This window comes from Oncorhynchus keta, chromosome 21 (genome assembly GCF_023373465.1).
Source record: "Oncorhynchus keta strain PuntledgeMale-10-30-2019 chromosome 21, Oket_V2, whole genome shotgun sequence".
In the NCBI taxonomy this organism is placed as follows: Eukaryota; Metazoa; Chordata; class Actinopteri; order Salmoniformes; family Salmonidae; genus Oncorhynchus; species Oncorhynchus keta.
The window spans coordinates 26,117,235-26,141,965 of record NC_068441.1 but is presented as its reverse complement, the minus strand read 5'-3'; positions in this window follow the sequence as shown (position 1 = coordinate 26,141,965).

The window sequence follows — 24,731 nt, the reverse complement described above, 5'->3', positions numbered from 1 at the left end:
ACTTAACGGACTGTAAAGGACAGTGGCGGCTCAGGTGAGAAAAAATAGGACATTATCAAGGGCCATCCACTTTTAACATGTGCCATTGGGAGGTCGAACTGAAACGCTAGAAGAAGGAGTGCTGGGAGGGAAGGGGTGGTCAGCCATGCCCGTAATTAATTTAGACTTATCCAAAATTGTTTATTTGGGGTATCAGGTTGATTGTGGAGGTCCGCACACTGCGGAAGTTATAGTACTTTAGACTAGAAATGCATTGAAATACCGATCGGTCATTAACACGCCAAGCCATAAATAAAATAGTGTAATGAAGCATATGTGTAACTGTATGAAGTGAAGGTCTTAAGCCATGGTTTTGCAAGTTGGCTTGTACAACCAAGAATGAAGAGTTTGAAAGTGTCTGTGGTTTTATGCGTTGATTTTGTTTACTTACTACTTTGATTGTAGATTTTAGCTTTGGCATTATGATTATGATGTCACGACTTCGGCCGAAGTCGGTCCCTCTCCTTGTTCGGGCGGTGTTCGGCGGTCGACGTCACCGGCCTTCTAGCCATCAGTGATCCATTTTTGCATTTTCTATTGGTGTTGTCTTGTCTTCCTTCACACCTGGTTCCATTCCCATCAATTACATGTGTGTATTTAACCCTCTGTTTCCCCTCATGTCCTTGTCAGAGATTGTTTGTTTGTATGTGATGTGCATGTATTATGTTGGTGTGCGACTGGTTTTGTACCCACTTTTGTTATTTTGTACATTTTGGTTTTTGGAGTTTTATCAGCATTTGTTAAACAACAACCTTTTTACCAAGTTCGTACTCCTGCGCCTGACTTCCCTGCCATCAACACGCACCCATTACATATGAATGCAATTAGATTCACTCCTGTTAAGTATAACCTTTATTATGATTTATGACAATGATGTATTTTGATACAGAAGCTAAAATCTAATGCTTACCTTAACATTTTATGATTATTATCACACAAGTGATGAGCAGATGGAATGTGATATCTTGCAAACAGACAGCCTTGAAAATGTTCACATTGTCTTAGTGGCATAACCAATCCTTGGTTCCTGCCTGTGCTTGATAAAGATATGAGGGGGGAGACATGACACCCTCCTTAGGAACATCTGTCAGAATGACCAGAATTTGTTCTAAGATAGGAGACGGTGCCAGACAAATGCCGGAACCAACCCTATGAACCATGCCTATGTAACGTGTCTGTAACCAGTATATAAGAGATTTAACGGGACTGCCCCGAGAGAGCTCCTAATCGACATGTGTACTTGGTGCATTTAGTTGGTTGGAACCTCTTAGTAACATTTTATTAATTTGGTTATTCCATAAACTATCAAATGAGTAAGTAAACAAAATCAACGCATAAAACCACACACTTTCAAACCCTTCATTCTGGTTTGTAAACAAAATCAACGCATAAAACCACACACTTTCAAACCCTTCATTCTGGTTTGTAAAAAAAATCAACACATAAAACCAAAGACAAACCCTTCATTCTGGTTTGCACAATCCAATTTGTAAAACTATTGCAGTAGAATGTTTTAACTTAAGACCTTCGCTTCATACAGTTACACATCACATACAGTTACACACTTCATTACACAATTTCATTTATGGATACTGGCAATGACATTTCAGCATGTTAATGACAGATTAGTATCTCAATGCATTTGTATAAATAACAATACATTTTGTAGAGTGCAGATCTCCAAATGTCAAAGAGAATAACACACTGCTGAAACATTTTTTTTGCAAATTGGCTTGTACTCCCCTATCGCATTGGGGACCTCACTGCAGTTACAGGGTCAGGGAGTTGATGGCTAATTCACCCAGCAGACACAATCTGGTGATATTTGTATTGAAGCAAGACAAAAACAAAAAAACAGCAATACACTTCTTCATATAAAACACCTTATCCTTTACCCAATCAAGCTCTCTGTCTGTAAGGTTACCTGCTTTGGTCCACATGGCAGTCTCATCACTGTCTGTTAGCAATCCACAAACCCAACAATCTGATACATTCTGTAGTACAGAGACATTACTAGCTATTAGTAAGAAAGTGTTTGACCCCGGGAAACTGTCGGGTTCACCTAGGGGTCATGAAAAGGGTACTACCAAAATGTTTGATGTATGAGAATAATTTACTTATTCTTATGTTGAATTAATACAAAGTGAGGGGTTATAAGACCTCTCCCTCCTTACATTAATAGGGACCTAGACTACAGATGAACAATAAATATACATTATGATGTTTTAATATTGTTCCATAGTTGTTTTCTAATTCTCTCTCTCTCTGCCTCATTAAAAATAGGCCCCTTTGAGTAATGTGTGACTGTGAAGAAGGAGCTCTGCAGGGGAGTGGAGGATGAGTAATGTGTGACTGTGAAGAAGGAGCTCTGCAGGGGAGGGAAGGAGATAAGACTAGTCAAACATGCCACAATAAATCAACTTTGGGGAGTGGATGTTTACTGCTAAGTTTTAGATAACATTAAAAGCCATTGTTTATATAACTTGGTTGGCAGGGTGTTGGTCTCAGGAGTAAAAAGGTAATGACGTAGGTAGTGACATCACCAGGCTAGACTGAGGGTGTAGCAAAACAACTTGAGACTTTTTGTTTGATGCAGAACTTACTCTGAAACATGTGTGGTAAGTTACTTAATTGTCAACTTCTGTCTGCAATTGCATTAATAAAAGGTTTTTGAATTATTTAATTAAATATATTGTCATAATGCTAATTTCACCAATGAGCCAATGATGATTGACAAGGACGAAAGGAACGAACCCTAACAAAAACTTAAATCCATGTAGAATAACTGTCACCCATTACCAACATAAACTCAGCAAAAAGTTTGTTCCCCCAATGGGACCTTAATTACATTTTTACATTTAAGTAATTGCCTACCATCTGTAAGCTGTTATGGGCAGGCCAACATCCGGTGAAATTGCAGAGCGTGAAATTCAAACAACAGTATTATAAATAATTAACTGTCATAAAATCACAAGTGTAATACATCAAAACAAAGCTTAAATTCTTGTTAATCCAGCCGCTTTGTCAGATATCAAAAGGCTTTACGGAGAAAGAAAACCATGCGACTATCTGAGGACAGTTCCCCAAATACAAACACATGAAAAACATATTTCAACCTGGCAGGTGCGACACGAAAGTCAGAAATAGCGATATAAAAAATGCCTTACCTTTGATCTTCTGTTGACACTCAAAGGTCCCAGTTACATCACAAATGGTCATTTTGTGATAATGTCCTTCTTTATATCCATAAAAACTCAGTTTAGCTGGCACGCTTCAGTCAATAATCCACCCAGTTTCCCTCCATCAAAATGCATACAAAATGAATCCCAAACATTACTAATAAACTTTTCCAAACATGTCAAACAACGTTTATAATCAAACCTTAGGTACCCTAATACGTAAATAAACAAAATTTACGATTGGGAATCGTTATTGTCTTTCCTGGAGAAAAATACCAAAGAACGCGTGTTTAAACCCTTTACAATGAAGATCTGTGAAGTTATTTGGATTTTTACAAATTATCTTTGAAAGACAGGGTCCTGAAAAAGGGATGTTTCTTTTTTTGCTGAGTTTACATTAAAAAAATATACATTGCATAGTTTCCTAAGAACGCAAAGTGAGGCGACCATCTCTGTCGGCGCACTTTTTCAATTTAAAACACACTTTGCTGTAAGCTACTATTTACTAGTTAACAAAAAATAATGTATGTCATATGTTTTTTTTTAATCTGACACGCCAGGTGGATTAACAACAAGCTAAGCTGTTGTGTTTTGCTATATTGCACTTGTGATTTCATGAAAATTAAATATTTTTAGTAATTTAATTTGAATGTGGCGCTTTGCAATTCAGCGGATGTTCATGCTGTTCATCCATGCTTTCATCCATGCTTTTGTCACTTCTAGGTTAGACTACTGCAATGCTCTACTTTCCGGCTACCCGGATAAAGCACTAAATAAACTTCAGTTGGTGCTAAATACGGCTGCTAGAATCCTGACTAGAACCAAAGAATTTGATCATATTACTCCAGTGCTAGCCTCTCTACACTGGCTTCCTGTCAAAGCGAGGGCTGATTTCAAGGTTTTACTGCTAACCTACAAAGCATTACATGGGCTTGCTCCTACCTATCTCTCTGATTTGGTCCTGCCGTACATACCTACATGTACGCTACGGTCACAAGACGCAGGCCTCCTAATTGTCCCTAGAATTTCTAAGCAAACAGCTGGAGGCAGGGCTTTCTCCTATAGAGCTCCATTTTTATGGAACGGTCTGCCATCCGAGTCAGAGACGCAAACTCGGTCTCAACCTTTAAGTCTTTACTGAAGACTCATCTCTTCAGTGGGTCATATGATTGAGTGTAGTCTGGCCCAGGAGTGGGAAGGTGAACGGAAAGGCTCTGGAGCAACGAACCGCCCTTGCTGTCTCTGCCTAGCCGGTTCCCCTCTTTACACTGGGATTCTCTGCCTCCAACCCTATTACAGGGGCTGAGTCACTGGCTTACTGGGGCTCTCTCATGCCGTCCCTGGAAGGGGTGTGCCACCTGAGTGGGTTGATTCACTGATGTGGTCATCCTGTCTGGGTTGGCGCCCCCCCTTGGGTTGTGCCATGGCGGAGGTCTTTGTGGGCTATACTCAGCCTTGTCTCAGGATGGGAAGTTGGTGGTTGAAGATATCCCTCTAGTGGTGTGGGTCTGTGCTTTGGCAAAGTGGGTGGGGTTATATCCTTCCTGTTTGGCCCCGTCCGGGGGTGTCCTCGGATGGGGCCACAGTGTCTCCTGACCCCTCCTGTCTCAGCCTCCAGTATTTATGCTGCAGTAGTTTATGTGTCGGGGGGCTCGGGTCAGTTTGTTATATCTGGAGTACTTCTCCTGTCCTATTCGGTGTCCTGTGTGAATCTAAGTGTGCGTTCTCTAATTCTCTCATTCTCTTTTTCTTTCTCTCTCTCAGAGGACCTGAGCCCTAGGACCATGCCCCAGGACTACCTGACATGATGACTCCTTGCTGTCCCCAGTCCACCTGGCCGTGCTGCTGCTCCAGTTTCAACTGTTCTGCCTTATTATTATTCGACCATGCTGGTCATTTATGAACATTTGAACATCTTGGCCATGTTCTGTTATAATCTCCACCCGGCACAGCCAGAAAAGGACTGGCCACCCCACATAGCCTGGTTCCTCTCTAGGTTTCTTCCTAGGTTTTGGCCTTTCTAGGGAGTTTTTCCTAGCCACCGTGCTTCTTCACCTGCATTGCTTGCTGTTTGGGGTTTTAGGCTGGGTTTCTGTACAGCACTTTGAGATATCAGCTGATGTACGAAGGGCTATATAAATACATTTGATTTGATTTGATGTTGACGAAAATGATCACGCTAACGGGATGGGTGCGCCAAGAAGTTAAAGAAATTTCAAAAATGTTATGTACCAGGTTTACATAGTTTTTTGGGGGTACATTTCTTATCAGGAGAATTGACATGTGCGCAACAAACTCTGACAATAGATACTCCAGAATTTAATTTGTTATGCCCTTTAAGGTGCATCCTTTTCTCAGGAAGTCTTTCAAAAGGGAGAGATACAGAAAAAACAAACACACTTGGTAGTGGACATTCCATCAGTCCTGGAAGAAAGAAAATAAACATGCACTTCGTTTGCACATCTTAAATCAGTCCTAAAAATTCTTATTCTTAATTGTGTCTATTGATTCTTGGACAGGACGTCTTGATAAAACCATGTGTGTAGAGAATTATACTTGAGACACATCAGATGATATAGTGTCCTGTCAAGCGGAATAGGCACCTTCTAATGTAAACAATCCCAGAGCCCCTCTCTTGTAATCTTATCATTTTGACCTGTTGCATTGACACGTCCCTGTGACATCAACTGATAGGACCATCAAAAAGTTGGTGCTGGCTTATCAGCTCAATATTCGGTACTAAAAACATTTACTTGGATCTACTTCAATTCTGGACACAGTTCCAAGTGTGGTTTAGGTGACATTACCTTCCTGCTGAAATCACTGGTTCTACCCAAACTACAGAATTGAGTAACAATAATAATAATAATAGGAAATTGTCAACAATGTCTCTTATTCAATTATTCATACCTCTGTCCCAAATTTTCCACTGTGTCCCTTAAAGCCCGTTAGAGTTGAGTGAGTACTACTTTTTTAAATGTATTATTGTAACATTCTCTGTTTCACGGAAACATGGCTCTCTCGGGATATGTTGTCGGAATCTGTTCAGCCACCGGGCTTCTCCATGCATCACTCCCATAGAGATAAATATCTCTCTGGGAAGAGGAAAGACGGGGGTGTATGCTTCATAATGAATGACTCATGGTGTAATCATAACAAAATACAGGAACTCAAGTCCTTCTGCTCACCCGACCTAGAATTCTTCACAATCAAATGCCGGCTATATTACCTTCAACGAGAATTCTCGCCAGTTACTGTCACAGCTGTCTACATTCCCCCTCAAGCAGACCGGGCTTCTCCATTTAGAAGGTGGAGAAGGTGGAAAGTTTTAAGTTCCTCGGCGTACACATCACAGACAAACTGAAATAGTCCACCCACACAGACAGTGTGGTGAAGAAGGCGCAACAGTGCCTCTTCAACCTCAAGAGGCTGAAGAAATTTGGCATGTCACCTAAAACCATGTAACAAACTTTTCCAGATGCACAATTGAGAGCAACTGCACTGCCAACAATCGCAGGGCTCTCCAGAGGGCGGTGCGGTCTGCACAAAGCATCACTGGGGGCAAACTACCTGCCCTCCAGGTCACCTACAGCACTTGATGTCACAGGAAGGCCAAGAAGATCATCAAGGACAACAGCCATCCGGGCCACTGCCAGTTCACCCCGCTACAATCCAGAAGGTGAGGTCTGTACAGGTGCATCAAAGCTGGGACCGAGAGACAGAAACTATTTTTCCATATAAAGGCCATCAGACTATTAAACAGCCATCACTAACACAGAGAGGCTGCTGCCTACATACGGACTTGAATCACTGACCACGCTAACAAATGGATCACTAGTCAATTAATGTCACTTTAATTATGTTACATATCTTGCATTACTCATCCCATATGCATGTACTTAGGCAGGACATACAGTTGAAGTCGGAAGTTCACATACACCTTAGCCAAATACATTTAAACTCAGTTTTTCACAATTCCTGACATTTAACATAATAGTGTAATAGTAGTGTATGTAAACCTCTGACCCACTGGAATTGTGATACAGTGAATTATAAGTGAAATAATCTGTCTGTTAACAATTGTTAGAAGAATGACTTGTGTCATGCACAAAGTAGATGTCCTAACTGACTTGCCAAAAGTATAGTTTGTTAACAATAAATTTGTAGTGGTTGAAAAACTAATTAATGACTAAGTGTATGTAAACTTCCAACTTCAACTGTACCAATAACGAACAGTGAGCCATCATATTCATACATAAAAAGAATGAAAAGAAAAGCATTGTAGGGTAGAATTTTGTACAGTTAATGTGGGAGAGGTGTAAAAATTATTGACCAATAATGACAATCTTCCTGGCATTGACAACTTTGATGGAAAGCTACTGAGGATGGTAGCTGACTATACAGCCACTCCTATCTGTCATATCTTTAATCTGAGTTTAGAACAAGATGTTTTTCCTCTGGTCTGGAGGGAAGCCAAAGTCCTTTTGCTACCTAAGAGTGGTAAAGCGGCCTTTACTGGTTATATCAGCAGACCTATCAGCTTGCTGCCAGCTCTTAGCAAACAATGCTATTTCTCTGAAAAACAAATTGACAGACTTTCAGCATGCTTACAGAAAAGAGCGCTCATTATGTACTGTACAGACACAGTGGGAGTTCTGTGGTGGCTTTTGGCCATTCATTGGGACTCCTCATGTTTAACTCATTGCTAATAAAGTTAGGTCCAAATCTGATGTCAGATACTATATTTATTGACTATGATAAAAATCCTATAAATTAAAATGGCCAATTTGGGTGCAATCAATTAGCTTAATTTCTCAGAGATCAAATTATATTTCAACAAAATGTTTCCGGAAGGCTTATCTTCTCTGCTTCTAACTACAGAAACAATTGGGCAATAATCTGAGATGATGGGTGTCATGGCTTGCTGAAATGACATGGAACGACCCATAAGATTTTTAAAAGCAATATTGGCGTACAATTTCTATTTAAAATATTAAAGGGATGCAAAAGGCACTCTATTCGTGGAACGACTCATGCTACCTTCCATGACTAAATAAAATCACAATGAGATATCCTGAACTTCAGGTTTGGGTGTAAACCCCTTTTCTTGGGAACGCAAGTAGGAAATGGTTTTGTTACATCTACACCTATTATCTTCTTGTGAGAACAGAATTGTTTTCCAAATGGTCCTTAGTAGCGCAGTTGGTAGAGAATGGTGCTTGTACCACCAGGGTAGTGGGTTCTATTCCCAGGACCAACCATACCTCAAAATGTATGCATGCATGACCAAGTCGTTTTGGATAAAAGCATCTAATAAAATGGCATATATTATTCAAAGCGATATTAAATCTCAGTTACCACAAGCTTCAGTTCATGTGATATCTGACAGACTTACTGGGAATGTCATCCAAATTACATGTGAGTCATGACATAGGTTTCACACACTCCATTGTAAATATATCTGTTGGCATCTTACCTGAGAGTGCAATCTGTGGTTATTTGGAAAAATATTTGCGCATATAAGGCCCTGCCCCGCCCCCCTTTCAGAAAAGCTGACCACGATTTTGCTGATCCCTGCCTACAGGCAGAAATTAAAACAAGAGGCTCCCACGCTGAGGTCTGTCCAACGCTGGTCAGACCAAGCTGACTCTACACTCCAAGACTGCTTCCATCACGTGGACTGGGACATGTTTCGTATTGCGTCAGATGGGAATATTGACGAATACGCTGATTCGGTGTGCGAGTTCATTAGAACGTGCGTCGAAGATGTCGTTCCCATAGCAACGATAAAAACATTCCCTAACCAGAAACCGTGGATTGATGGCAGCATTCGCGTGAAACTGAAAGCGCGAACCACTGCTTTTAATCAGGGCAAGGTGTCTGGCAACATGACTGAATACAAACAGTGCAGCTATTCCCTCCGCAAGGCTATTAAACAAGCTAAGCGTCAGTACAGAGACAAAGTGGAATCTCAATTCAACGGCTCAGACACAAGAGGCATGTGGCAGGGTCTACAGTCAATCACGGACTACAAGATGAAATCCAGCCCAGTCACGGACCAGGATGCTCCCAGGCAGACTAAATCTTTTTCTTTGAGGACAATACAGTGCCACTCACTGCAGCCAAGGTGAGTAAGACATTTAAACGTGTTAACCCTCGCAAGGCTGCAGGCCCAGACGGCATCCCCAGCCGCGCCCTCAGAGCATGCGCAGACCAGCTGGCCGGTGTGTTTACGGACATATTCAATCAATCCCTATACCAGTCTGCTGTTCCCACATGCTTCAAGAGGGCCACCATTGTTCCTGTTCCCAAGAAAGCTAAGGTAACTGAGATAAACGACTACCGCCCCGTAGCACTCACTTCCGTCATCATGAAGTGCTTTGGCAGCATTCGCGTGAAACTGAAAGCGCGAACCACTGCTTTTAATCAGGGCAAGGTGTCTGGCAACATGACTGAATACAAACAGTGCAGCTATTCCCTCCGCAAGGCTATTAAACAAGCTAAGCGTCAGTACAGAGACAAAGTGGAATCTCAATTCAACGGCTCAGACACAAGAGGCATGTGGCAGGGTCTACAGTCAATCACGGACTACAAGATGAAATCCAGCCCAGTCACGGACCAGGATGTCTTGCTCCCAGGCAGACTAAATAACTTTTTTGCCCGCTTTGAGGACAATACAGTGCCACTGACACGGCCTGCAACGGAAACATGCGGTCTCTCCTTCACTGCAGCCGAGGTGAGTAAGACATTTAAACGTGTTAACCCTCGCAAGGCTGCAGGCCCAGACGGCATCCCCAGCCGCGCCCTCAGAGCATGCGCAGACCAGCTGGCCGGTGTGTTTACGGACATATTCAATCAATCCCTATACCAGTCTGCTGTTCCCACATGCTTCAAGAGGGCCACCATTGTTCCTGTTCCCAAGAAAGCTAAGGTAACTGAGATAAACGACTACCGCCCGTAGCACTCACTTCCGTCATCATGAAGTGCTTTGAGAGACTAGTCAAGGACCATATCACCTCCACCCTACCTGACACCCTAGACCCACTCCAATTTGCTTACCGCCCAAATAGGTCCACAGACGATGCAATCTCAACCACACTGCACACTGCCCTAACCCACCTGGACAAGAGGAATACCTATGTGAGAATGCTGTTCATCGACTACAGCTCGGCATTCAACACCATAGTACCCTCCAAGCTCGTCATCAAGCTCGAGTCCCTGGGTCTCGACCCCGCCCTGTGCAACTGGGTACTGGACTTCCTGACGGGCCGCCCCCAGGTGGTGAGGGTAGGCAACAACATCTCCTCCCCGCTGATCCTCAACACGGGGGCCCCACAAGGGTGCGTTCTGAGCCCTCTCCTGTACTCCCTGTTCACCCACGACTGCGTGGCCACGCACGCCTCCAACTCAATCATCAAGTTTGCGGACGACACAACAGTGGTAGGCTTGATTACCAACAACGACGAGACGGCCTACAGGGAGGAGGTGAGGGCCCTCGGAGTGTGGTGTCAGGAAAATAACCTCACACTCAACGTCAACAAAACTAAGGAGATGATTGTGGACTTCAGGAAACAGCAGAGGGAACACCCCCTATCCACATCGATGGAACAGTAGTGGAGAGGGTAGCTAGTTTTAAGTTCCTCGGCATACACATCACAGACAAACTGAATTGGTCCACTCACACTGACAGCGTCGTGAAGAAGGCGCAGCAGCGCCTATTCAACCTCAGGAGGCTGAAGAAATTCGGCTTGTCACCAAAAGCACTCACAAACTTCTACAGATGCACAATCGAGAGCATCCTGGCGGGCTGTATCACCGCCTGGTACGGCAACTGCTCCGCCCTCAACCGTAAGGCTCTCCAGAGGGTAGTGAGGACTGCACAACGCATCACCGGGGGCAAACTACCTGCCCTCCAGGACACCTACACCACCCGTTGTTACAGGAAGGCCATAAAGATCATCAAGGACATCAACCACCCGAACCACTGCCTGTTCACCCCGCTATCATCCAGAAGGCGAGGTCAGTACAGGTGCATCAAAGCTGGGACCGAGAGACTGAAAAACAGCTTCTATCTCAAGGCCATCAGACTGTTAAACAGCCACCACTAACAGTGAGTGGCTGCTGCCAACACACTGTCATTGACACTGTCCCAACTCCAGCCATTTTAATAATGGGAATTGATGGGAATTATGTAAATATATCACTAGCCACTTTAAACAATGCTACCTTATATAATGTTACTTACCCTACATTATTCATCTCATATGCATATGTATATACTGTACTCTACATCATCGACTGCATCCTTATGTAACACATGTATCACTAGCCACTTTAACTATGCCACTTTGTTTACTTTGTCTACACACTCATCTCATATGTATATACTGTACTCGATACCATCTACTGTATGCTGCTCTGTACCATCACTCATTCATATATCCTTATGTACATGTTCCTTATCCCCTTACACTGTGTATAAGACAGTAGTTTTGGAATTGTTAGTTAGATTACTTGTTGGTTATCACTGCATTGTCGGAACTAGAAGCACAAGCATTTCGCTACACTCGCATTTAACATCTGCTAACCATGTGTATGTGACAAATAAAATTTGATTTGATTTGATTTGATTTGAATCTGTGGTTATTTGGAAAAATATTTGACAGCGGTCCTTGCTTATTTTGTCATCAGTCCCAATCTTCTGGAATTCATCTGCAGCAGTGTTTTGCTCCAATAGTGACAGTGATGACCTCACAGGTTATCTCCTCATCACTGGCAGACTGGCTGCTTGTTTCCATGGTACTTACTATAGGCTGCCGGTCAATGGATCAAATCAAATGTTATTGTCACATACACATATTTAGCAGATGTTATTGCGTGTGTAGCGAAATGCTTGTGTTCCTAGCTCCAACAGTGTGGTAGTATCGGGTGGGTATAATTTGTGGAACGTTCCAACAGGAATCCGTTCCAAAAACATTGTAAATATCAAGGTTGCCCACAAACAACACATACAAAGTCGTATAGCGGTAGAATGAGATACCGGGTAGGGAGTGAGCTATGTAATTACATTTTTTCACTCACCAAGTTTATTCGGAAAAATGCCTCTCCTCAGTCTGGTAGCCTCCACCATTTCTTGTTTGTTGGTTTAGTTATTATTTCCGGTGTTCCGGCATTCGCAGGTGAACTGTTGCGCCTCAATTAGGGAATCGCTATGGTTGAAATGTAACTAATGACCGCTAGCCCCAGTATTTTATTAGCTTGTACACAATTGTTACCGATGATACTGTATATACCAGCCTACTCGTACTACATAAACATACATTGTAACTTTCCAGTCGTTTGTGCTTTACATTCCGACTTTTGAATGTCTGTTTATTGGACATATATGTTAGTGTCTAATAAAAAAGAGCAACGTATGTAAAGCATCCCATCTGTTATAAGGTTATAGTGTGTGTGTGTGTATATATATATATATACACTGCTCAAAAAAATAAAGGGAACACTTAAACAACACAATGTAACTCCAAGTTAATCACACTTCTGTGAAATCAAACTGTCCACTTAGGAAGCAAAACTGACAATACATTTCACATGCTGTTGTACAAATGGAATAGACAACAGGTGGAAATTATAGGCAATTAGCAAGACACCCCCAATAAAGGAGTGGTTCTGCAGGTGGTGACCACAGACCTCTTCTCAGTTCCTTTGCTTCCTGGCTGATGTTTTGGTCACTTTTGAATGCTGGCGGTGCTTTCACTCTAGTGGTAGCATGAGACGGAGTCTACAACCCACACAAGTGGCTCAGATAGTGCAGCTCATCCAGGATGGAACATCAATGCGAGCTGTGGCAAGAAGGTTTGCTGTGTCTGTCAGCGTAGTGTCCAGAGCATGGAGGCGCTACCAGGAGACAGGCCAGTACATCAGGAGATGTGGAGGAGGCCGTAGGAGGGCAAAAACCCAGCAGCAGGACCGCTACCTCCGCCTTTGTGCAAGGAGGAGCAGGGGAAGCACTGCCAGAGCCCTGCAAAATGACCTCCAGCAGGCCACAAATGTGCATGTGTCTGTTCAAATGGTCAGAAACAGACTCCATGAGGGTGGTATGAGGGCCCGACGTCCACACGTGGGGGTTGTGCTTACAGCCCAACACCGTGCAGGACGTTTGGCATTTGCCAGAGAACACCAAGATTGGCAAATTCGCCACTGGCGCCCTGTGCTCTTCACAGATGAAAGCAGGTTCACACTGAGCACATGTGACAGACGTGACAGTCTGGAGACGCCGTGGAGAACGTTCTGCTGCCTGCAACATCCTCCAGCATGACCGGTTTGGCGGTGGGTCAGTCATGGTGTGGGGTGGCATTTCTTTGGGGGGCCGCACAGGCCTCCATGTGCTCGCCAGAGGTAGCCTGACTGCCATTAGGTACCGAGATGAGATCCTCAGACCCCTTGTGAGACCATATGCTGGTGCAGTTGGCCCTGCGTTCCTCCTAATGCAAGACAATGCTAGACCTCATGTGGCTGGAGTGTGTCAGCAGTTCCTGCAAGAGGAAGGCATTGATGCTATGGACTGGCCCGCCCATTTCCCAGACCTGAATCCAATTTAGCACATCTGGGACATCATGTCTAGCTCCATCCACCAACGCCACGTTGCACAGACTGTCCAGGAGTTGGTGGATGCTTTAGTCCAGGTCTGGGAGGAGATCCCTCAGGAGACCATCCGCCACCTCATCAGGAGCATGCCCAGGGCGGTCATACAGGCACCCCCAATAAAGGTGGTGCCACACACACTACTGAGCCTCATTTTGACTTGTTTTAAGGACATTACATCAAAGTTGGATCAGCCTGTAGTGTGGTTTTCCACTTTAATTTTGAGTGTGACTCCAAATCCAGACCTCCATGGGTTGATATAGTTGATTTCCATTGATCATTTTTGTGTGATTTTGTTGTCAGCACATTCAACTATGTAAAGAAAAAAGTATTTAATAAGAATATTTCATTCATTCAGATCTAGGATGTGTTATTTTAGTGTTCCCTTTATTTTTTTGCATTATATATATATATATATATATATATATATATATATATATGTGTGTGTGTGTGTTGTGTAGTTTCTCTTTGTGTCCACTAGGTGTCAGCACAGGTTCAATAATGTCACACCAGGTTCACAACATGTTTTCATGTGTAACAAATCAAATTGTATTTGTCACATGCGCCTAATACTACATGTGTAGACCTTACAGTGAAATGCTGACTTACAAGCACTTTACCAATAATTTTGTTTAAAGAAAAATATGTGTTAAGTAAAAAACAAGAAATAGAAGTAACAATAATTAAAGAGCAGCAGTAAAATATCAATAGTGAGGCTATATACATGGGGCACTGATATAGAGTCAATGTGCGGGGGCACTGGTTAGTTAAGGTAATTGAGATGTTTCTTTCAAGTCCAGTGGTGTAAATGACTTTTAACCAAAATGTATTTAAAGTACTCCACTACATTCCATTTATATATATGTCATTTTGTACCTGTACTTTTACTCTTTCTGTTTCTTTACAACTTTAAATTTTACCTCACTACATTTCTAAATAAAATTATGTATTTTTTACTCCATACAGTTTCCCAGTCACCCAAAAGTACTTGTTGCATTTCGAATGCTAAGCCAGACAGGAAAATGGTCCAATTCACACACTTATCAAGAGAACATCCCTGGTCATCCCTACTGCCTCTGATCCCGTGACTCACTAAACACATTCTTCGTTTGTAAATTATGTCTGAGTGTTGGAGTGATCCCATGGCTATTTCTTAAATTAAAAAACAAGAGAATCGTGCTGTCTGGTTTGCTTAATATAAGGAAGGTCAAATAATTTATACTTTTAACACTGATACTTAAGTATATTTTAGCAATTACTTTTACTTAGTTTTATACTGGGTGACTTTTACTTGAGTAATTTCTGATTAATGTATCTTTACTTTTACTCAAGTATGACAATTGGGTACTTTTTCAACCACTGTTCAAGACATTTAGCACCCAAAACCTAACATTCATTTGATGGCTTGAAGTAGGAGTGCTGAACTCGGATCTGTTTAGAATTTCTGAGTAGAATGAATAACATTACTTTGACAGTGGGTGGGGGGGACTGATTCCAGTTCAGCATTCTTAGCCTGAGACATTTCATAAATGCATACAGGGGAGTATTGTTCTACGATCAGCTTTGCCTAGATCATACTGAATCATTTGTGTCTGAAATAAGATTATATGGGTGGGTTTGATTGTAGATCAGCACTCCTACTCAACACCAGTTGCTGTAACCTACCATTTTATAATCCAATTTCCCTTGCTGTCTAATGTCCTTCCGGAACCCCACCTCAACATTGTTCTGTCAAGGCAACAAAAGCAAGTTGGCATGCTCTTGCAAGGATTTTAACTCACAACCTCTCCTTTGGGAATTCACCACCATAACCACTACAACAATTTATAAACTATCTTAACATTTGGGTTTCTTCAGGGGGACCAAGATTAGGAACACCTTTGAATGGTCTACAAAGCATACCCCCAGGTAAAAGTAGGTATTTGGAGAGGAGGGTTGTACTGTTACTCCACAGCATAATATGTTATCACAACTCTATTGAAAGGACATTTGAAACAAGGTGTCACTTCATTCTTGCTATTTGATGGGAACTAGCCCCTGTCCCACTACATACCTCAAGTTTGCTCTTTCAGGCCCACAAAGGCAACAAGAAAAATGTTGCCCCATTAACTGCTCCTCTGGGCTTAGAACTCTCAAACCCTCCTTTGGAGATCAACCACCATTACCACTACTCTACCGGTCAGACACAGTCAAAATGTTAAGGGGTACTTAAAAATGCACACACCAAAGACAAGATTTCAGAGGTTGGAGAATGGTGTGGGGGCTTGTACTTCTTGTACTGTCACAGTCGTTGTATGGGGGAGACCAAGGCGCAGCGTGATATGCATACATTCTTCTTTGATTAAAAAGAAAACACTGAAAAAACTAACAAAATAACAAAACGAACCATGACGCTTATATGAGAAGTGCAGACAGGCATCTAAACATAGAATAGAACCCATGAAACCAAAAGGGAAAATGGCAACCTAAATAGGATCCCCAATCAGAGACAACGATAAACAGCTGCCTCTGATTGTAAACCAATTCAGGCCACCATAGACATACAATTACCTAGACTTACAAAACCCTCTAGATATACAACAACCCTAGACAAGTTAAAACAAGCATACCCACCCTCGTCACACCCTGACCTAACCAAAATAATATCGAAAACAGAGACAACTAAGGTCAGGGCGTGATAGTACCTCCCCCCCCCAAAGGTGCGGACTCCCAACCGCAAACTTGAACTTATAGGGGAGGGTCCGGTTGGGCATCTACCCACGGTGGCGGTTGTGGTTCTGGACGCCGTCCCCCTTCTTTACACTGGTCCCTCCGCCTTTGTAGAGCTGAACCGTGGCTCATCGCCGGAGACCCCGGGCTGGGGACCGTCGCCGGAGGCTCCGGACTGTGGCCCGTCGTTGGAGGTTCTGGACTGTGGCCCGTCGTTGTAGGTTCCGGACTGTGGCCCGTCGTTGGAGGTTCTGGACTGTGGCCCGTCATTGTAGGTTCCGGACTGTGGCCCGTCATTGTAGGTTCCGGACTGTGGCCCGTCATTGTAGGTTCCGGATTGTGGCCCGTCATTGTAGGTTCCGGACTGTGGCCCGTCGTTGGAGGTTCTGGACTGTGGCCCGTCGTTGTAGGTTCTGGACTGTGGCCCGTCGTTGGAAGTTCTGGACTGTGGCCCGTCATTGTAGGTTCCGGACTGTGGCCCGTCATTGTAGGTTCCGGACTGTGGCCCGTCATTGTAGGTTCCGGACTGTGGCCCGTCGTTGTAGGTTCCGGACTGTGGCCCGTCGTTGTAGGTTCCGGACTGAGGCCCGTCGTTGGAGGTTCCGGACTGTGCCCGTCGTTGGAAGTTCCGGACTGTGAAGCGTCGCTGGAAGCTCTGGACTGGGTACTGTCGCTGGAAGCTCTGGACTGGGTACTGTCGCCGGAAGCTCTAGACTGGGTACTGTCGCCGGAAGCTCTGGACTGGGTACTGTCGCCGGAAGCTCTGGACTGGGTACTGTCGCCGGAAGCTCTGGACTGGGTACTGTTGCCGGAAGCTCTGGACTGGGTACTGTCGCCGGAAGCTCTGGACTGGGTACTGTCGCCAGAAGCTCTGGACTGGGTACTGTCGCCGGAAGCTCTGGACTGGGTACTATCGCTGGAAGCTCTGGACTGGGTACTGTCGCTGGAAGCTTTGGACTGGGTACTGTCGCCGGAAGCTCTGGACTGGGTACTGTCGCTGGAAGCTCTGGACTGGGTACTGTCGCCGGAAGCTCTGGACTGGGTACTGTCGCCGGAAGCTCTGGACTGGGTAATGTTGCTGGAAGCTCTGGACTGCCGAGTTGCACTGGATACCTGGTGTGTGGTTCCGGTACTGGTGGTACCGGGCTGGAGACACGCACCTCAGGGCGAGTGCGAGGAGCAGGCACAGGACGTATTGGACTGCCGAGTCGCACTGGATACCTGTTGGTACTGGTTGTACCGGGCTGGAGACACGCACCTCGTGGCGAATCATGTTCTTTATATTCAATGTCAAATTCTGCATACTGATTATTTCCATTTAAAAATAAGTAACTGATGTAGAATGTAACAGGTCTCAATTTAATCCTGAATGGACCCCAATCTGGCTTGGTAAACTATTTGAAGCACTAGGGGACATTTTCCCATATAACATTCCATATAGTTAACCTGTATCTGTCTGGAAAACTTGTGCTATGTGTCATCTCCATACTTATCAGAATGCCAAAAAGAAAGAGGGCCCCAACTTTTGATGACATTGCCTCAGTTGTTAAAAGGCTAGGCCTCTCACCAGATGAAGTTACAGCAGCGTGCTACCATCAGGAAAATTGATTATTTTCTGTGCTGGTCATTGAACTGGAGAGGTCGAACACCCTCTGCTATCGTCATTAACTCTATGACGTGTGGAGTAAGGGAAGGATAGCAAATGCGCAACCCCCCTCCGTTTATCAGATTTTCCCATCTCTACCCCAGGTCCCCCAATAAATACCCCAGAAAGTATACACCACACGCCTGCTGCCTTTAACATCAGCACAAGCAGCTGAAATGTTTGAAACGGTTGATCCCTCTAACGTATCCCACCTTCCACCACTCCACCCCATCTTGGAGACATTTTTATGTTTGGGAGTAGTTCCTCGTCATGTGATGACTTGAAGGTGGGATCCTTTCACTCCTTCCCCAACTATCTACAGCAATCTTCTGCACAGACCATGAGGCGACTATTGAGGGAGCAATCCAGACTGTGCTCCCGCAAGACAGGATTGTCAATTGCTGGAACCCCGTCTCGAACAATGTGAAGCACACGATGGGGTCAGAGGTGCTCAAGCTGTAGCAGATTACAAGCATGCCATCAAAAAGCTCTTGGCCTCGAAATTAAGGAGTGACTACAAATGCACACTGGAGAGTGTGTGTGTCCACTGGAGCCCTGATCCCGAGGCTTATTTCCACCAGTCGCTCTCCGACTCCATGGACAAGAGCGCCCAATATGTGCTCAACAGCTTTGGCATCCAGTCAGACGGAATTACCAACAACTGCTGTAGTGGAAATGTCAGTACTGAGAGAGAGACTTGGACAATTATTCAAACAATCATCTTTATTCAACATCGATTAATTATTGCAATAATGAAACCGTTGACCGCACACTCTAAGTTGTGTTGCCGAGAGCTTAACTGATAATGAAAAAAATAGATCTTCTATAGGCCATAAATGCTCAGTCAGTCATTTCTACCCTTCCCAAAAGCCACCTTTGTCCATCTCCTGGTTATCTGCACTGGATGTTGTTTTACTTCCAACCTGGCTTAGTTTCCCGTATTGTTCTAAACTATATCGGGTCACACACACCACATCTTGTCTATAGAATACCATCTTTTAGATTTTTATCACTAAGTCATTGTCAGCTCAAGCTACCCCTTGCAAAACCCATTTCCTTAACCAGACGCCCAGACTAACTGCAGGAAGCTAGAGTGGACAATATAAAAACTCAGCATTAACAGGCCAGTCTTTACATTTTTTTTATTTCACCTTTATTTAACCAGCTAGACCAGTTGAGAACAAGTTCTCATTTACAACTGCGACCTGGCCAAGATTATGCAAAGTAGTGTGACAAAAACAACTACACAGAGTTACACCTTGTGATAAAATGCTGGGTTCGTTGTCTGAGTAAGGCGCAGGACACAGGTTTGAGAAAACACAAAACTCTTTACTCAAAATATTCAAAACCGGAATATCTCCAACAAGGAAACATAACGTCTAGAGAAAACCCTCCAACACACACAGTAACAAAAAACAATCACGGACAAAACAGAAAGGTAGACGAGAGGGTAAATAAGGAACATAATAAGGGAATAAAAATCAGGTGTGCGTAATCAAGACAAAACAAAAGGAAAAAGGAAACATGGATCGGTGATGACTAGAAAGTCGGTGACGTCGACCGCCGAACGCCACCCGAACAAGGAGAGGAGCCGACCTCTGCCGAAGTCGTGACAGTACCCCTCCCTTGACGCGCGACTCTAGACCCCGGCCTCAGGGACGACCCGGAGGATGAGACGCAGGGCGATCCGGAAGGAGACGGTGAAAGATGTATTAAATCCTGTATTAAAGATGGGTCTAGGATGTCCTCCGCCGGTACCCAGCATTGCTCCTCCTGGCCGTACCCCTTCCACTCCACAAGGTACTGAAGGCCCCTCGCCCGACGCCTTGAGTCCATGATGGCTCGTACAGCGTACGCCGGAGCCCCCTCGATGTCCAGAGGGGGTGGAGGAACCTCCCGCACCTCAGACTGCTGGAGCGGACCAGCCACCACCGGCCTGAGGAGAGACACATGGAATGAGGGGTTCAATTGGTAATCAGGGGGAGTTGTAATCTATAACAAACCTCATTCAGTCTCCTCAGGACTTTAAATGGCCCCACAAACTGCGGACCCAGCTTCTGGCAGGGCAGGTGAAGGGGTAGGTTTCGGGTCGAGAGCCAGACCCAATCCCCCGGTACATACACTGGGGCCTCACTGCGGTGGCGGTCAGCACTCGCCTTTTGCCGCCCGATGGCCCGTTGTAGTCGCACATTGGCAGAATTCCAAGTCTCCTCCGAGCGCCGAAACCATTCATCCACCGCATGAGCCTCGATCTGGCTCTGATGCCATGGTGCCAGGACCGGCTGGTAACCCAGCACACACTGAAAAGGAGATAGGTTGGTGGACGAGTGGCGGAGGGAGTTTTGGGCCATCTCCGCCCAGGGGATGAACATCGCCCACTCTCCCGGCCGGTCCTGGCAATAGGACCGCAGAAACCTACCCACATCCTGGTTGACTCTTTCCACCTGCCCGTTACTCTTGGGGTGGAAACCTGAGGTAAGACTGACCGAGACGCCCAGGCGTTCCATAAACGCCCTCCAGACTCTTGATGTAACTTGGGGACCCCAAACAGAAACTATATCCTCAGGCACCCCGTAGTGCTGGAATACATGGGTGAACAGGGCCTCCGCAGTCTGTAGAGCCGTAGGGAGACCAGGCAAAGGAAGAAGACGGCAGGACTTAGAAAACCGATCCACAACGACCAGGATCGTGGTGTTACCCTGCAACTGGGCAAGATCCGTCACGAAATCCACCAATAGGTGTGACCACGGTCGTTGCGGAACGGGAAGGGGTTGTAATTTCCCTCTAGGCAGATGTCTAGGTGCCTTGCACTGTGCGCATACCGAACAGGAGGAGACATAAACCCTCACGTCCTTAGCTAACATGGGCCACCAGTACTTCCCAGCAAGACAGCGCACTGTCAGACCGATGCCAGGATGACCACAGGAGGGTGAAGTGTGGGACCAACAGATCAAATGATCGCAAACATCAAACATAACGTACAAGCCCAACTGGACACTGTGAGGGGTTAGGCTCTGCACGTGACGCCCGCTCGATGTCCGCGTCCACCTCCCATACCACCGGTGCCACCAGGTAAGAAGCTGGAATTATGGGAGTGGGATCCGTGGACTGCTCCTCTGTATCATACAGCCGGGACAGTGCGTCCACCTTAACGTTCTAGAACCTGGTTTGGAGGACAGGGTGAAAACAAAGCGGGTAAAAAACATGGCCCACCTTGCCTGGCGAGGGTTCAGTGTCCTCGCTGCCCGAATGTACTCCAGATTTCGGTGGTCAGTCCAAATGAGGAAAGGGTGTCTAGCCCCCTCAAGCCAATGCCTCCATGCCTTCAGGGCTCCGACAACAGCCAACAACTCCCTATCCCGCACGTCATAGTTTCGCTCCGCCGGGCTGAGCTTCTTCGAAAAGAAAACACAGGGGCGGAGTTTTAGTGGTGTACCCGAGCGCTGAGATAGCACAGCTCCTATTCCAGCCTCGGAGGTGTCCATCTCAACTATGAACGCAAAGGAGGGATCCGGATGCGCCAGCACGGGAGCCGTAGTAAACAGAGCCTTCAGGTGACCAAAAGCCCTGTCCGCCTCAGCTGACCACTGCAGTCGCGCCGGTCCCCCCTTCAGCAAGGAGGTAATGGGAGCCGCTACCTGACAAAAACCCAGGATAAACCTCCGGTAGTAGTTGGCAAACCCTAAAAAACGCTGCAACTCCTTTACCGTGGTTGGAGTCGGCCAATTACGCACGGCTGAAATGTGGTCATTCTCCATCTCCACCCCTTATGTGGAAAAACAGTAACCTAGGAAGAGACGGACTGTTGGAAGAACAGACATTTCTCCACCTTGACGTATAGGTCATGCTCCAACAGTCGACCAAGCACCCTGCGCACAAGGGACACATGCTCGTCGCGGGTAGCGGAGTATATTAGAATGTCATCTATATACACCACTACACCTTGCCCGTGCAGGTCCCTGAAAATCTCATCCACAAAGGATTGGAAGACTGATTCATTCATTAACCCATATGGCATGACGAGGTACTCATAGTGCCCAGAAGTGGTGCTAAATGTCTTCCACTCATCCCCTCCCCGGATACGCACCAGGTTGTAAGCGCTCCTGAGGTCCAATTTTGTGAAGAAGTGCGCCCCGTGTACTGACTCTGTCATACTGGAGATGAGAGGCAGCGGGTAACTATATTTTACCATAATCTGGTTCAAACCTCGATAGTCTATACACGGGCGTAAACCTCCCTCCTTCTTCACAAAAAAGCAACTTGAGGAGACAGGTGAATTGGAATGTCGAATGTATCCCTGTCCCAGAGATTCGGTGACATATGTCTCCATAGCCGCCGTCTCCTCCTGTGACAGAGGATACACGTGACTCCTGGGAAGTGCTGCGTCTACCAGGAGATTTATCGCACAATCCCCCGGTCGATGGGGTGGTAATTGAGTTGCCTTCTTTTTTACAGAGGACAAGTGCCAAATCGGCATATTCGAGAGGAATGTGCATGGTGGAAACCTGGTTTGGACTTTCCACCGTAGTGGCACCTAAGGAAACACCTACACACCTCCCTAAACACTGACTGGATCATCCCTTGAGAGCCCTCTGTTGCCACGAAAGAGTAGGATCATGAGAGGCCAACCAGGGAAGACCCAATACAACGGGAAACGCAGAAGAGTCGATAAGAAAGAGATTAAGTCTCTCCTTATGAGCCCCCTGTGTTGTCATAGCAATGGAAGCTGTGACCTCCCTAATTAGACCCGACCCCAAAGGACGACTATCTAGGGCATGTACAGGGAAGGGAACATCAACAGGAACAATAGGAATCCCTAATCTAAGTGCCAAGGACCTGTCAATAAAGTTCCCAGCTGCGCAAGTAGAGATACTGGGGTGCAAAATAGCAAAAATAAATAACAATATGGGGATGAGGCAGTTGGGTGAGCTATTTACAGATGGGCTGTATACAGGTGCAGTGATCGGTAAGCTGCTCTTACTGCTGATGCTTAAAGTTAGTGAGGGAGATATAAGTCTCCAGCTTCAGTGATTTTTGAAAGTACAGGTGGCCAAAGGAGGAGACGGCTCTGGGAATGACCAGTGAAATATACCTGCTGGAGCGCTTGCTACGGGTGGGTGTTCCTATGGTGACCAGTGAGCTGAGATAAGGCGGGGCTTTACCTAGCAAAGACTTATAGATGACCTGGAGCCAGTGGGTTTGACAATGAATATGAAGCAAGGGCCAGCCAACGAGAGCATACAGGTCACAGTGGTGGGTAGTATATGGGGCTTTGGTGAAAAACGTATGGCACTGTGATAGACAACATCCAATTTGCTGAGTAGTGTTGGAGGCTATTTTGTAAATGACATCGCCGAAGTCACTGATCGGTACGATAGTCAGTTTTACGAGGGTATGTTTAGCAGCATGAGTGAAGGAGGCGTTGTTTCGAAATAGGAAGCCAATTCTAGATTTAATTTAGGATTGGAGATGCTTAATGTGAGTCTGGAAGGAGAGTTTACAGTCTAACCAGACACCTAGGTATTTGTAGTTGGCCACATAATCTATGTCAGAACTGTTCAGAGTAGTGATGCTAGTCGGGTGGGTGGGTGGGTGCAGGCAGCGATCAGTTGAATGCATTTAGTTATACTAGAGTTTAAGAGCAGTTGGAGGCCACGGAAGGAGTGTTGTATGGCATTGAAGCTCATATGGAGGTTTGTTAACACAGTGTCCAACGAAAGTCCAGAAGTATACAGAAGGGTGTCATCTGCGTAGAGGGGATCAGACATTCACCAGCAGCAAGAGCGACATCATAGATGTATACAGAGAAAAGAGTTGGCCCTAGAATTGAACTCCCATTGAGACTGCCAGAGATCCGGACAACAGGCCCTCCGATTTGACACACTGAACTCTATCTGAGAAGTAGTTGGTGAACCAGGCGAGGCAGTCATTAGAGAAACCAAGGCTGTTGAGTCTGCCGATAAGAATGCAGTGATTGACAGAGTCGAAAGCCTTGGCCAGGTAGATGAAGACGGCTGCACGGTACTGTCTTTTATCGATGGTGGTTATGATATCATTTAGGAACTTGAGCGTGGCTGAGGTGGACCCATGACCAGCTCAGTAACCAGATTGCATAGTGGTGAAGGTACGGTGGGATTCGAAATGGTCAGTGATCTGTTTGTTAACTTGGCTTTTGAAGACTTTAGAAAGGCAGGGCAGGATAGATATGGGCCTGTAACAGTTTGGGTATAGAATGTCTCCCCCTTTGAAGAGGGGGATGACCGCGGCAGCTTTCCAATCTTTAGGGATCTCAGATGATACAAAAGAGAGGTTGAACAGGCTAGTAATAGGGGTTGCAACAATTTTGGTGGATAATTTTAGAAATAGAGGGTCCAGATTTTGCAGCTCTTTCAGAACATCCGCTACCTGGATTTGGGTGAAGGTGGGGGGGGTGCTTATTGAAATTGAAATTCTTGATTATCGTAGATTTATTGGTGGCGACAGTGTTTCCTAGCCTCAGTGCAGTGGGCAGCTGG